The 13,320-nt window shown below is 36.9% G+C and overlaps 1 protein-coding gene across 3 annotated transcripts in view; it reads left to right on the top strand.

The window, feature by feature from the left end:
• The window catches only part of Arhgap32 (Rho GTPase activating protein 32), a 274,334-nt gene that overhangs the window by 162,866 nt on the left and 98,148 nt on the right, over window positions 1-13,320 (top strand). The gene's annotated exons all lie outside the window — the stretch shown is intronic.

The following is a 13,320-nucleotide window of genomic DNA, read 5'->3' as shown; positions in this document are numbered from 1 at the left end:
TGACTAATTCTTGATGTCAAGTTAACACATAATATGAACTGTCAACATGTATCAGATAAGGAAAATTGACCCTTTCTTCCTTTTTTTTTAAAAAATCATTTATTTAAAAAGGTTATGTAGAGTTTATGTAGCATGTCTACATGTTTATGGGTTTATGTAGTAACTTTCCATTGTGAAATGGTATAATTTTGCTAATACTACCTTTTCTTAATTAATTTCTATAACTTTTGATATTGGGCTGATTAAAGTATGTCCATTGATCATTTTCAGAAGTGCCTTGTATATTATTAACCTTTCATTTACATGTAATTATAGAATCTAAATCATTGGCATCAAGCTAAATACTTTGCTTATTATAAGTCTTTGATATCTTAATGTGAAAAACTATAAGAAAATTTAAACAATAGGCAAACTGTGGTTACTTTACAAATTATATTTGCTCAGGGAACCATTCTTTGTTATTTTTGTTTTTCAAAATAGGCTAATAGGAAAAAATCTTGATTTCTACTAGGAAAAAAATCTTGATTTCTACACATTATAGAGGTTCGTGTCTACCTTCTGCAAATTCCCCTAACTCCACCCTCTCTCCAAATGAAATCTTATGAGTAATTACAGTATGCTACTTTTTGTATTTTTATTTCATAAACAAATTAGGTGAATTTGCTTTGCAGGATTTATGAAATACAGGACTTTTGTATTTCAGATAAATTGGCAGTTTAAAAAAGCATTAGAGATTTATAGTTAACTACTGTGACATCAAAAAAGGGCTTTTATTTCTATGATGTGTATATTTATTTCTTTAATGGTTGTTAGAATGATAAATGTGTTGCTGGAACTAATTAACAAAATGCTTAATATATCTTTCATTTTGTGACTTACATATTTGAGTGTTTTCATTTATACAGTTCACAATTTAAGTAAATTATTTCTTAGTAAATTTACTTTGCTTGTGGTTTTTATCTTTACAAGGTTGAATGAGCTCTTTGGAAGCAGTGAACATAGCAAGGAGTTCTAGGGAACATAAAGAAGAGAAATAGGAGGATAGAAATCTAAAGCCAAGTGAGAAAAATATTTAAAATGTTGACATTATCTAATAGATCAGGAACTCTCTAACAAATCTAATTTAAAATAAAACCAAAGCTATTAATGGTAAATGTGGTATAATTGAATAGAGACAAAGTACTGACTTTAGTTAGCAAATATAGATTCTAATTTCCATTCTGCTTCTTAGGAAGTTTGTGACCTTTGGCAAGCAACTTAACTTTTCTGTGTTTCCTTTCCCTTATCTATGATGTGAATGAGGTTGTACTCTACAATGTATTTCTAAACTTTTGTTGTTTTTTGATTAAAGGATCTGTTATTATGTTTATTGTGTTGAAATTGTGGGACGGGAATAGACATACTGAATGGGTTTTGGCTCTCTTCTGAGATTGTGTTAAATGCTTATTTTTAGGGCTCAGTCCTCTTAATCAGGATTGTGTCTAATTCTTACGGGGGAGCACATCAGGTTTGCTACCAGTGAACAGATCTGTGAATCATTTCTCACCTTTCCCTTTGTACTCACTTCTACTTTTTAAACATTACTATGATTTCTTAGCCAAAAGAGAAAAAAGACCTGACACTAACTCAGTTTGTGACCCTCCAAAGTGAGAGATGTTTCAGGATTGTTGGCTAAATAGGAGGCTTCTGGAATATGGGAACTGGAGTCGTTCACAGGAAACCAGCCCAGCTGCTCCTTGCCAATTCACTTCAGAATCTTCTGTGTTGGCCATACTCTGGCACAACTCACCTGAGAAATCCACTCACCAGCCAGTTTTGCCCTGCCATCTACTCTGTGTATTTGGGTCCTGGCCTCTTCATTCCACATCTCCCATTTCTATTGCCTTCTGCTTCTGGTTGGTTTTGGCCTATGTCAGATTCCCTCAGGAAGAAAACACTAGTTTCTATGAACCGAATTGTGTGATAAAAGAATTGTAATAACAACCTGGCTTGACTTACAAGTTTATATTTCTTTAATTGGGTTGCTATTTTTGCTTTAGCTGACATTTGATTTTACATTTTATGGCCGGATTGGATGCCATTTCAGGAAAAACCAAACACAGTAATACTAACTTCCAAATAATTCATTTTATCTAGTACAAGCAGTTACAATAAGGTTCATGTCTTAGTTCATATTCTTTATCATTTTATACTATAGATATATCCTAGCATGTTTGATTCCAAACTTGCTTGTGGAAAATGAATCCTGCATCTCTCACTTATTTTCAATACAAGTTTGGAAATATGTTCTGAGGAGAAAATAAGTAAGAAAACTTTATAATATGTGTCTAGGATAGGTCATTAGCCTTTTTTTGGGAAGCTCTGTTATACACCAGTAGATTACTTATGCTGTCAGTTGACCAACTCAGTTGTTGCCTTTTAATATGTCCTAATACTGGGACATCTCTCTCCCCACCTCTTTCCTCAGTGCTGAGGATTGAACTCAGGTCCTCAGACATGCTAGACAAGCACTCTATCCCTGAGATACTTCCCCAGCTCTGGGATATTTTTCATTCATATACCTTGTCTTGGTTTTAACTCTTATACTCTTATCTTAGGAATTTGTCTTAGATTTATAAATTTCTTCATATTCATGGCTCTTTTTCTCAAATCGTAAAAATTTTCAATTGCAGTTGACCATCATGCAGCATCATGTAGTATGACAGATGCCAATCAACAATTTTATTTAGACTGAAAGATAGGATTGCTTATTGATAAAAATCAGATATTAAGTATTTGGGGTCAGTACTGTGATTATCATGTAACGTATGAAGAGCATTTTCTTTACCTCTCCTTTGAATTCTAGCCTTGTATATCCAACTGACATCCTTGCATCTTTCCTTGGTAGCTTAATAAGCATTGCAAACTTGGCATGCCTGGAACAGTGTCCTCCCAGGCCTGCTTCTCCTGCTGTCCTCCTCCTTTTTACATTGCAACCCTATCTTTCAGCTCCTGAGGCTAGCCAGGGAACTTCGAGATATCTTGAGCATCTCTTTTTGTCAGTCGTTATGATTTAAATATGAAATGTGCCTGCACAAGTTAATGTGTTGAAAGCATGGTCTCCAGTACAGTGAGTTTCAGAAGTGGGACTTTTAGGCAATGTTTAGATCATAAGGACTCTGATCCTATCAGGCTCTGACCTCATCAGTAGGTTAATCAACTGATAGCTGAATAGACTATGTTAAGTGGGATAGAAGAAGTGGGTCATGGGGGCTTGCCCTAGAAAGGTTTATCTTCTCCTTTCTGCTTTCTCTTTCTCTCTGCTTTCTGGCTGCCATGTGCTAATAAGCAACTTTTCTCTGCCATGCCGTGTGATGTTTCTTCCATGGAGCCAATCAGCCATCTAGGGTCCAAATCCTCTGAAACTATGAGCCAAAATAAATCTTTTCTTCTTTAAGCTGTTTTTGTCAGGCATCTCAGTCATAGTGATGAATAGCTAACACATCAGTCCTCATATCCAATCCCTTAGCAATTTTCTTTTTCTTGCCTTTAAGATTTTCAGGGTCTGATTATGGCTACCTACCTCCTTCCTACTATCATCTTAGGAAAAGGTATTTTCATTTTGGGAGGATTGTTTCAATAGCATTCTAATTGGTACAGCCACAGAATGATTCTTTTCAAATGGAAATCAGACCATGTCACTTTTTCAAAAAGTTACTTTTCATTTTTACTTAGGATAAAAGCCAGATTTCTTAAAATTTCCGACCAGGATTTGTAAGAGCTTTACCTTTCCCACCCCATCTCTTCCTTACCCCTCAGGCAGAGTGCTCCAGCCCTCTGGCCTCTTTGCAATTCCTCCATATGCACACCCTCTCTTTAGGGTCTTTGTACTTTATTTTCTCTGCTAGGAAAACTTCCTCTGTATAGCCACATGTCTTACTGCTTCTCCTTTAAAAATATTTGTTCCAGTGCTATCTTCTTAGAGGCACCTTTCCTACTAAAAATTGTAACTTCATCACCAGCATTTTTTATCCCCTGCCATGCTTTTCTCCTCAGGTAAATGGTATAAAAATTTAAAAGATTTTGCTTGTTAAATACTTTGTTATTTATTCTGTCCCCTCCTCCATCTAGGACAGTGCCAGACATGTAAAAATCATTCAGTAACTATTTGTTGAATGAATGGAAGAATGAGATGAATGGATGATATACTTGGCTTTAAAATTTTTTTTTATCATTTTTATTGTTTAAAATTTGCTCTTATATAATAAGAATATATGTTCCTCATGTATGAGTATTTAGTATAAAACACTAAATGAGGGGTGATATATTTCCAAAATATATAGCATAATCTATATATATAGCTCTAGTAATACTGTATATCTAGCTATCCTTTAAAAAATGTAGTTGAAATTCTGCAGCCTTGAAACTTGCTTTTTTACTTGCAATAATATCTTGTATATATTTTGTCATCATAGCAATTTGGAATTCTTTTTTCATACTACAGGGTTCTTCTTTTTTTTATTCTACTAATTTAATCAGTTTCCTGTTAGATATTCCAGGTTTTATTGATATGACTATGTCCATTAAATAAAATCCTATGAAAGAGTTTCTGGGTTGGAGAGTATGTACATTTAAAATATTGATATTTGTTGTTAAACTTTTATTACTAATATTATTAATCTAGTAGTCTCTGTTATCCACTGGGAATGTGTTTTAAGACTCCCAGTGAATATATGGATAGTACAGAACTCTGTATATACTGTTTTTTCCTATTTAATTTTTGTATTAGGGAGTCATCTAGAGATGAGGAGGAATGGGAAAATGTGGGGGGGCATATAGATGAAGAGACTGTGAAAACAGTCCCTGATTGGGAATTGACCCAGAAATACTGGTGTTCTTCCACATTCCAGAAAGAAGTCTAACATGCTCTTGTAGATTTTTGGGCATAAATCCTGTTCCCAAGGTCATGCATATACCCACAAGATGCTCTTAAGGTCAGTTAACCATCATACGACTGTCCACTGGTGGCAATAGACCAGGAAAGGCAAAATGACCCAGGTATGCAGGTGTATGCCCTCAGTTTTAACATTGTAGAGTCATATGACTTCCCCAAATAGGCAGCAGCTACACAAAGAATTGGAACCTGTCATTAAAAGTTCCCACCCCCTATATTGATAAAAGTAGAAAACTTAAACATTTTGATGCATTTTGACCCTTAGCTGATCAACCCACCCCTCTTCAGGGTGAATCTCATTTTTTCTTGCTTTTCCCCTCTCCTGGTAATAAACTTTCCCTAAATACCATTTGTCTGCCATGTATATATACTTCTGTGTCTGTACCAGGGTAATTGTCTAATTTTGGACAGTTGCATCCCAAGGACTGAGACATAAATCCTAGCACTCCACAGTTGGTTCTTAACCTCTGGTAAGACATGTGTACCTATGATAAGGTTTAATTTAGAAATTAGGCACAGTAAGAGATTAACAACAACTAATAGTAGAATATTTAAAATAAGAATAAAATCCAAATACTATAATACAGTTACCAGTACCACTACTCTTTTGCTTTGTGGCTGTTATTAGGGAAAATAAGGATTGCTTAAACACAGCACTGCCATACCATCACAGTTGATCTGATCACTGACAACTACTAAGTGACTAGTGGGTTGGTACCCTATATAGTGTGAATCTGCTACACAAAGGAGTGATTCACATCCTGGGTGGGCAGGACAGCGTGAAATTTCATTGCATTACTCAGAATGTCATGCAATTTAAAACTTAAGAATTGTTTATATTTGGAATCTTCCAGTTAATATTTTTGGACTTTGGTAGATCATGGATAACTGAAACTGTGGAAAGTAAAACCTCAGATGAGGGGTGTGGGACTATTGAATGCAATTGATCTAGTTGTCAGTGAGACAGTATCCTTCTTCACATTCTTATCAGTAATAGGTGGTGTTGATCTTATTTTTTTGTCTATGTAATATGTGAAATATGACATATTATTGTAATTTATATTTCTTTAGTTATGAGTGAAGCATCTTTTTATGTTTATAGATCATTTGTCTTACTCTTGTCAGTTGCTTGTTATATGCTTTGATCATTTTTATATTTCTTTTTAAGTTATTATTCTTGCAGTTTTCTCTCTCTTCAGGACTAAACAAATTAACAGACTAAAGTCTGGAAACATGCACACCTGTACATCCACATTTAATATATGCCAAAGTTTATCATTTTTGTATTCATTGGGGAAGCTGGATTGGCTAGTATGTGTAGGACAACAGACCATCCATTTGAAAAGAGTAAAACTTGATTGTGCCTTATAAAGATCTGTGAGCCTCTAATCCCCTGTTGAGAAAGATGAATATTTGAGTGATAAAGGGAGCCCAGCAAGGATCCACAGAGAATAATAGTAGAGCTGGAATTTGAAAACAAGCAGTCAGTCTGTAAAGTACCCCAGAGTATGCCCTTTTTTCTATTGTAATACCTGATACAATGATTTTCAAACCTGTATAAATATATTTCTTTGGCAGATTGGTAGCACATATCCTTTAGATTACACAAATGTAAATCTCCCTCTCCCTCTCACTCTCCCTCTCCCTCTCCCCCCCTCTTTCCTTCCCTTCCCTCTTTTCTTCCCTTCCCTCTTTCCTTCTTCCTTCTTTCCTTCCTTCCTTTCTACAAATGTTCTACAAATGTTCTGGGATAGTCTATATAAATTGTAATTACTTGTTCTTTGAAGGTTTAGTACCATTTCCCTGTTAAATCATTTGGGACCTGGTTCTTAATTGGGAATTTAATCTTTACCATTTCAGCTTATGATTTGATTATTGGTATAGTTAGGCTCTTTCTTGTCTCCTTAGGTCAATTTTTATCATTTATATTAAGATTATCTCTTCAATGCAACTTTTCAAGTTTATAGGTTATAAGTTATATACAAGATATTCTTAAAATTTAGATCTTAGCAGAGAACTGGCTTGTAGTTTTATTGATTGACCTAAGTTTTTTTGTTTTTCTTTTTCATACCATTAATAACTAAACATAGTGTTTTCTATTTTATATTTTTCTGGTTTGTTTTTTCTTACTTCTGGAAGGTTTAGTTCTTTCCTTTTTTCCTGGAAGAGAATTGAGAATGACAATTATGTATGTATCTACTGAAACTAGCCTGTCAAAAACTACACTTCTCAAAAGCCAACTTTGTCCAGTATTTTATTAGGCTGTTTATTTCCTGTAGGTATTATTAATACCTTTTGTTTTCAGCTGTTGTGTGTGTGTGTGTGTGTGTGTGTGTGTGTGTGTGTGTGTTGGGTATTAGACCCAGGACCTCATCCCTGGTAAACGTGTACTCTTCTACTGAGCTATATCCTCAGCTGATTTTTAATAAGTATATTTAAGTTTGGGTGGTTTCCTCCAAATAGTATTTTAGCCAAATCCTATGGATTTTCATGTATAAATGTATTTTATTTTGTTTAGAGAAGTTAAAACCTCAAAAAAAGCAAAAAACAACAAAGTTAATTGCCTTAATGTCTTCCTGCTATGTTTTGTGTTGTACTGCCATCTAGTGTGCAGGATGGTAAAATGAAGATGTTTGATTTACATTTGCTTTATCCTCTGGTTGGTTATCTAAAGCTATCAGTTAGTGTCTTTCTTTTTATCTAATTTCATATGAAGCATTAAGTTAAATTAACCAGAATGCAAGAACTCTACTTTTGATAGAAATAAGACAAAGGAAAAGTATTAATTTAATAACTGTGTCTTGAGCTTTCTATAGGGAAGCTAGGTGAAGGGGCTTAGAAATGCTGCTGGGGCTTTCTGTTCGTAGATATGTTCTTGCCTCAATACTGGGAAAATGTGGAAAGAGCTAGTGAAATTTGACCTAAGTATAACAATAGTGAGGAGTAATAAGACATTTTAGAAGCTTGGACCTTCATTTTAAGTGACAGCAATCAGAATTATTTAAAAAAGAATTAAAAGTACTTTCTGAATACTTTCTGTGATCCAGGCATTATAGTAAATACTGTTTTTATACATTGTCCCAAAAACAGTTTCAGGTAAAGAAATTGAGGTAAAAAGTGTTTAAGAGCTTCCTCTAGGTGGTAGCTGGTGTGTGGTGGGCCTGTATTTGAATCAGGGCAATCCGATCCTAGAGCCAGGTGTGCTTTTGTAGTGCTACCAAGAATAAATGGACAGAACTATTATTTTAAGAAGAAGGACTAAATCATAGTTTTGAAATATCCTGCATCTTTAATGTAATTGAAAGTTAAAGGTATATATAATATTGCAGTGTGTGATTTTAAGTTTAAATTCTATAACATATCTTTGATCCTCTGTTTCCTCATTTGTCATATAGGGATTACTATATCTATTCCAGTTATGTTACAGAGTATTGTGAGAATTAAGTGGTTATAATTAAAAAATAAAAACCATATTTCTGAATAAATTTTAAAATATTTAGAGAAAGGAAGAAGTTCTCAGGTAGCACTTTAGTAAAGTCAAATCATCATCTGTTCAGTGTGGAAAACCCTTGATCCAGTAACCTGAGGGTAATGTCAGAATTGAGCAGTGGAGATCTTCACCAGGTGCTCTCTCTCAGTGAAGCTTTCCATCATAAATAAAAATGAATTAACAAATGAAAAGGGTATTTCTCCCCAGTTGTTAAAACACTTGAAGTTTGCTTGGTGTGGTGGCTCATATCTAAAATCCCAGCTACACAGAAGGTTGAGGCAGGAATATCACCATTCAAGACCAGCCTGGGCAATTAAGCAAGACCCTTCCCAAAATAAAAAATAAAATGTGATAGGGATGTAGCTCCGTTGTAAAAAGCCCCTGGGTTCAGTCCCCAGTACCTGGGGATGGGAGAGGAGAAGGTAATTGCAGCAAGTTTTATTTATAGGCATTTTCAGTTAAAAAAACTTAGATAGTACTATGTACAGTCATTTGAAACAAAAACTATGCTAATATTTCACTATTTTCACCCTGAACAAAATCCAAGGAAAACTTTTCAGCCCTAATTTTCTTTGCATTTTGTAGTGGTCCTCCTTCTCTTGCTGGGAAGTCATTGTCATTTGAGGAAAGAATTTGTAATAAAAAGTTCGGGTAGTGAGTTATCGGTGTTGCTATTCTCCAAATACTGGATTTTTAACTATGTCTCATTTGAGATTCCCCAGATCAGGAGTTAGGGGTGTAAAAGTAGTTGAACTCCACCTATAGTGGAGTCTCAATTACACATGCAGATCACTTATAGAAATTTAACTGAATAACCTTGAAAGATAGTGTTATTAAGCCTGAAACTGAAGGATCTGAGTTGTTTCCATACTTATAAACTAGCAAATTGGCTTGCTGCAATTATAGACAGGTGCAACCCCCTTTCCTATTCCTCCCAACAGAAACACTGGTCATGGGTCAGGCCTTTTATTTACTCACAGAGGAACTCATGTTAGTTCCCTAGGTCCCAGATCTCCATGGAGTGATGTAGTGAGAACCGCATATAATCTGTATGTATGGTAGGATTTTGTACCACAAGAGAGAATTCTGCAATTGTAAAAACTTTGGACCTTATTTAGGAGAGCTGACACTTTTGCCCATTCTTCTTTCCCAAGATGATGAGAGGGCAGTTTGTTTTGAAATGTGTATAGATCGTCTCTGGAGAAAAGAAATAAAGATCTCTTTTCCTATGGCTTGGGGGAGAGATTGAAGACTTTATATCTCTGTGGAAGACTCTCTTAGGTTGCTATTCAATCATCCTTTAACCCATATGCCAGTAACTGCTGAGAAACCCTGAGATGCAGAATTGTGAAGATATTCATGAAGCGCTGTTTCCTGGCAAGTATATACTCTGATGTGAGCATCAATAAGATGATAGATGTGATTCTGCTGTAGTGTCATTTAATCTCATTTTCTATGTATTTTTTATACTGTGAGCACCAAAGGGAGTTGAGGGTGTTTCTAGTGTTTAAAAATGAGCAGAGATCTGACACTTCATCTGGTACTCAGATGAGGAACACTATTCTGTTTCAATTCTGTAAGGAAAACTATTGAGTTTATTAAAATGCTCATATCCAAACCTTAGCAGGCTGTAAGCCTATCTACTCAGGATCACACATTCAAGCCCAGCCTGAGCAACTTGGTGAGACCCCATCTCAAAATAAAAAGGCAGGGGATGTACCTCAGTGGTAGAGCACTTGTCTAAAATGTTTGATGCCCTTGGTTCAGTTGCCAGTAATTAAAAAATCAAAAAACAGTGTGCTTGAGGAAATGCATTCAATCCTTTTGTCCCTCACAATATGTTAGGATACAGCTCAAAGTGCTTTCATCTTGAACTTGCCAATCTACAGAACTGGTAGAAGTTAACTTCTGTTAATAATTTGCCTAGTTTAAGATACTTTGTTACAGCAGATTGAAGGGACCTAGTCATCTGGGAACACCTCCATTTCTTCCCTTTATTGGAATGATACTTTTCCTGGTACCAGGATTCTTGGCTTCCACATTTTGTCCTTTATCACTTTGAATATATCAACCCACTGTGTTTTTCATTCCAGGGTTTTTAATGAGAAATCTGATGAGGACCTAATGGGGAAATTATAATGAACCCTTCCTCCCTTTCAACCCCAAAAGTGTTAATACCATGCTCTACGGTGTCTTATGGAACAGAGCATCTTGTTATGGTATCACGGTGTGTGTGATGTGCTGTCCTCCTTTTAACATCAATTATTTGGAATTGGAGAAGGGAATTGAATACCTTGAATGTTTAGATATGAAAAGGCTTTCAAAGCCAAAAGTTTTTATAGATTTTCAGACTTGAAAAGTCCCTTGAAATTTTGTACAAATTTTAATTTCTAAATATATAAACATCAGTCTCCATACCCACTGAAGCAAAAAGCTTTAGGAGTCCTTTTTTATTCTTAAAGTGGAAAAGGTCTTGGAGGCCCAAAAGGGAGATGACCACTGGGGATCACATCCAGGTGTAGCTGGACCATTTCTTGTTTTGACCTCACAAGGGGCCATTCTGAGGGAATTTCAAACACTGGATGATATTTAGGGTGTCTGCAGCTGGGTTTTTGTTTCTAAGTACAGGAAGCTCTTCGTGGACTTGTCAGACTCCCGTAGGGTGTTTGGTGGTTGGCAGTTGGTAGTTGTGGTCTTTGGATATTATTTTTTACTGTTTTAATCTTGTTTTGGTTTTTGATTTTGGTTTGTTGTTTTGTTTATTTATTTTTTAAAGCTTGTATTTTTAGTTGGTGTTCCTGCTTAGGATGTGTAGCAAGAGTAATCATATGACTGTAGTGTTGCAGGGTTCCAACTCCTGTGATGAGATGGCCTTTGTGGACCATTATCAAGTTCTGAGAGCCATTTGGCATGGTGGGTTTGGCCTGGTGAAACTAGCCTGCCATCTCCTCACTGGGGCAGAAATGCATGGTGAAAAGTCCTGCCAAAGGTAGAGGGGAACTTTCTGGTCCTCACCAAACCAGAGATAATGATGACCCTAAATCACCCAAATGTGATCCAGCTGCTTCAGATTATTGACCTCTTGAAAATGTTTGTGTCATGATGGAGCATGCATGTGGGGGACAGCTACTTCACATCTCACCTGGAGGCATGCAGGAGGGGGGAATTGGAGATTGTTTAGGCAGATCACATGTGCTGTGTGCTACTGCCATGAGAAGGTCATCATGCACTGAGACCTGAAACTAGAGAACATCATGGTAGATGCCAGAAGCAACATCAAACCCATCAACTTTGGCCTAAGCATCTGGTTTACTCCTGGTAAGAAGCTGAACAGGTTCTGGGGCAAAATAATGTGACAGAAAGAATATAAGGATCCCCCAGTGGATATCTGGAGCCTGGGTGTCATTGTGTATTTTATGTTAACAGAGAGCCATCCATTTATGGGAACCACCACTAAGGAATCAGGGCAGAAGGGCCAGCCTGCCTGCTATTAGTCTCTGCTTCCTGCATGCAAAGACCCCTACTCCCAGTATTGCCTCACAGCATGAACCTGTGTCCCATATGCTCAACCCTTGGATCACAGAAGCAGACAGTAGCAGTTGTTCCTGTGGTACCCCACAGGGCAACCCCATGATAACAGCAGAGGCTGGAAGGACGAGACTAGAAGGATCACTCCCTGCATTTAACAACTGTTGTTGCATGCTATGTGTCAGCAAAAAAAGTGTTTCCAGTGCAAGGAGGGCAGAAACATGCTAGATTCAGCTTCAATGTAATATAAAACTGAGACAGAGAAATCAATGGACAGCCTGACAGAGGACCCTGTTCTCTGTGGATCCTGACATCACCTAGTGGGCATCAGTTATGTGCACTCAAACAGCTGCAGGAGTGAGGTTTGCATACTGGTTTAGGCTTCTCCCCATGGGTTCCAGTCAGGAGTACCTCTGGATTGATTCACTTGGACATTAGGAGTCTCCTCTGCCCCAACCTGTGAGAGACATGAGTCTGTTTTCTTGGGTCACTTCCTGCCTTGCTCTTCTTTATCCCTTCGCCCCTGCTTCTGGGATGACAGATAATTCTTAATAAATTTGTTTTTCATAAATTGTATAGTATAAATTGTTCCCCCCAAAGTATATTAAGATGCATGTGGATCTGTTTTTCCTAATAAATTCAAATGGTGATTTTCCCCCCATTGGTTTTTACCTTATATGGTGAAATTAGAACTAATTTGCTTATCAGTCACACAAGATGTGACTTCACTGTAGAGTTATTCCTCAGTAAAACATCTTAAACTGGGTAGTTTTCAATTAGTACTTTTAGTGCTGAATATTAGGAGGTGAAGGTATGGTGGGTGGACCATATAATATTGTGCAACAGAAATTATTTGTTATATCTCTACATCTATAGGCCACTGACTGCCTGGACTCCTCAGGCAGCTGATGCTCACAGGGCAAGGGGAAGGTGTGAAGGGCAGGCTCACTGGCACTGCTCTTTGGGAGGGTAGAGAAACTGGAAGGATCCATGGTGAGCCCCAACCCTTGGATGCACAGGCTTCACCTGGAACACGCAGCCTGTCCCCTGGCTTATCTGGTGTTGGAGTATCAGGTATGTAGCCATTGCCACATCAAACTATTGACCAGAGACACCCAGGTATGGGTCATAATCCAGGTCAAATAGGATTGTCATTATTGTGGGGTCTAAGTGTTTGGAGTGGCTCACTATAATGACAGGGTAAAATAATCCTCACCCTGACTCAGCCACAAATCTGTAATGATATCCTCTACCATGAGCTTCTCTATGATGTCCACAGACAGTATTTTCCTGATGAGGTTCTGTGCTTGGGTGGTAACAGGCTGAGGAATGTTGTTCTTTGCAAACATGATCCCCTTCACTACTTCCT

The sequence above is a fragment of the Sciurus carolinensis genome, chromosome 11 (genome assembly GCF_902686445.1).
Source record: "Sciurus carolinensis chromosome 11, mSciCar1.2, whole genome shotgun sequence".
NCBI lineage: Eukaryota > Metazoa > Chordata > Mammalia > Rodentia > Sciuridae > Sciurus > Sciurus carolinensis.
The sequence above is the reverse complement of the archived record's forward strand: the minus strand, read 5'-3'. Positions and strand labels throughout refer to the sequence as shown.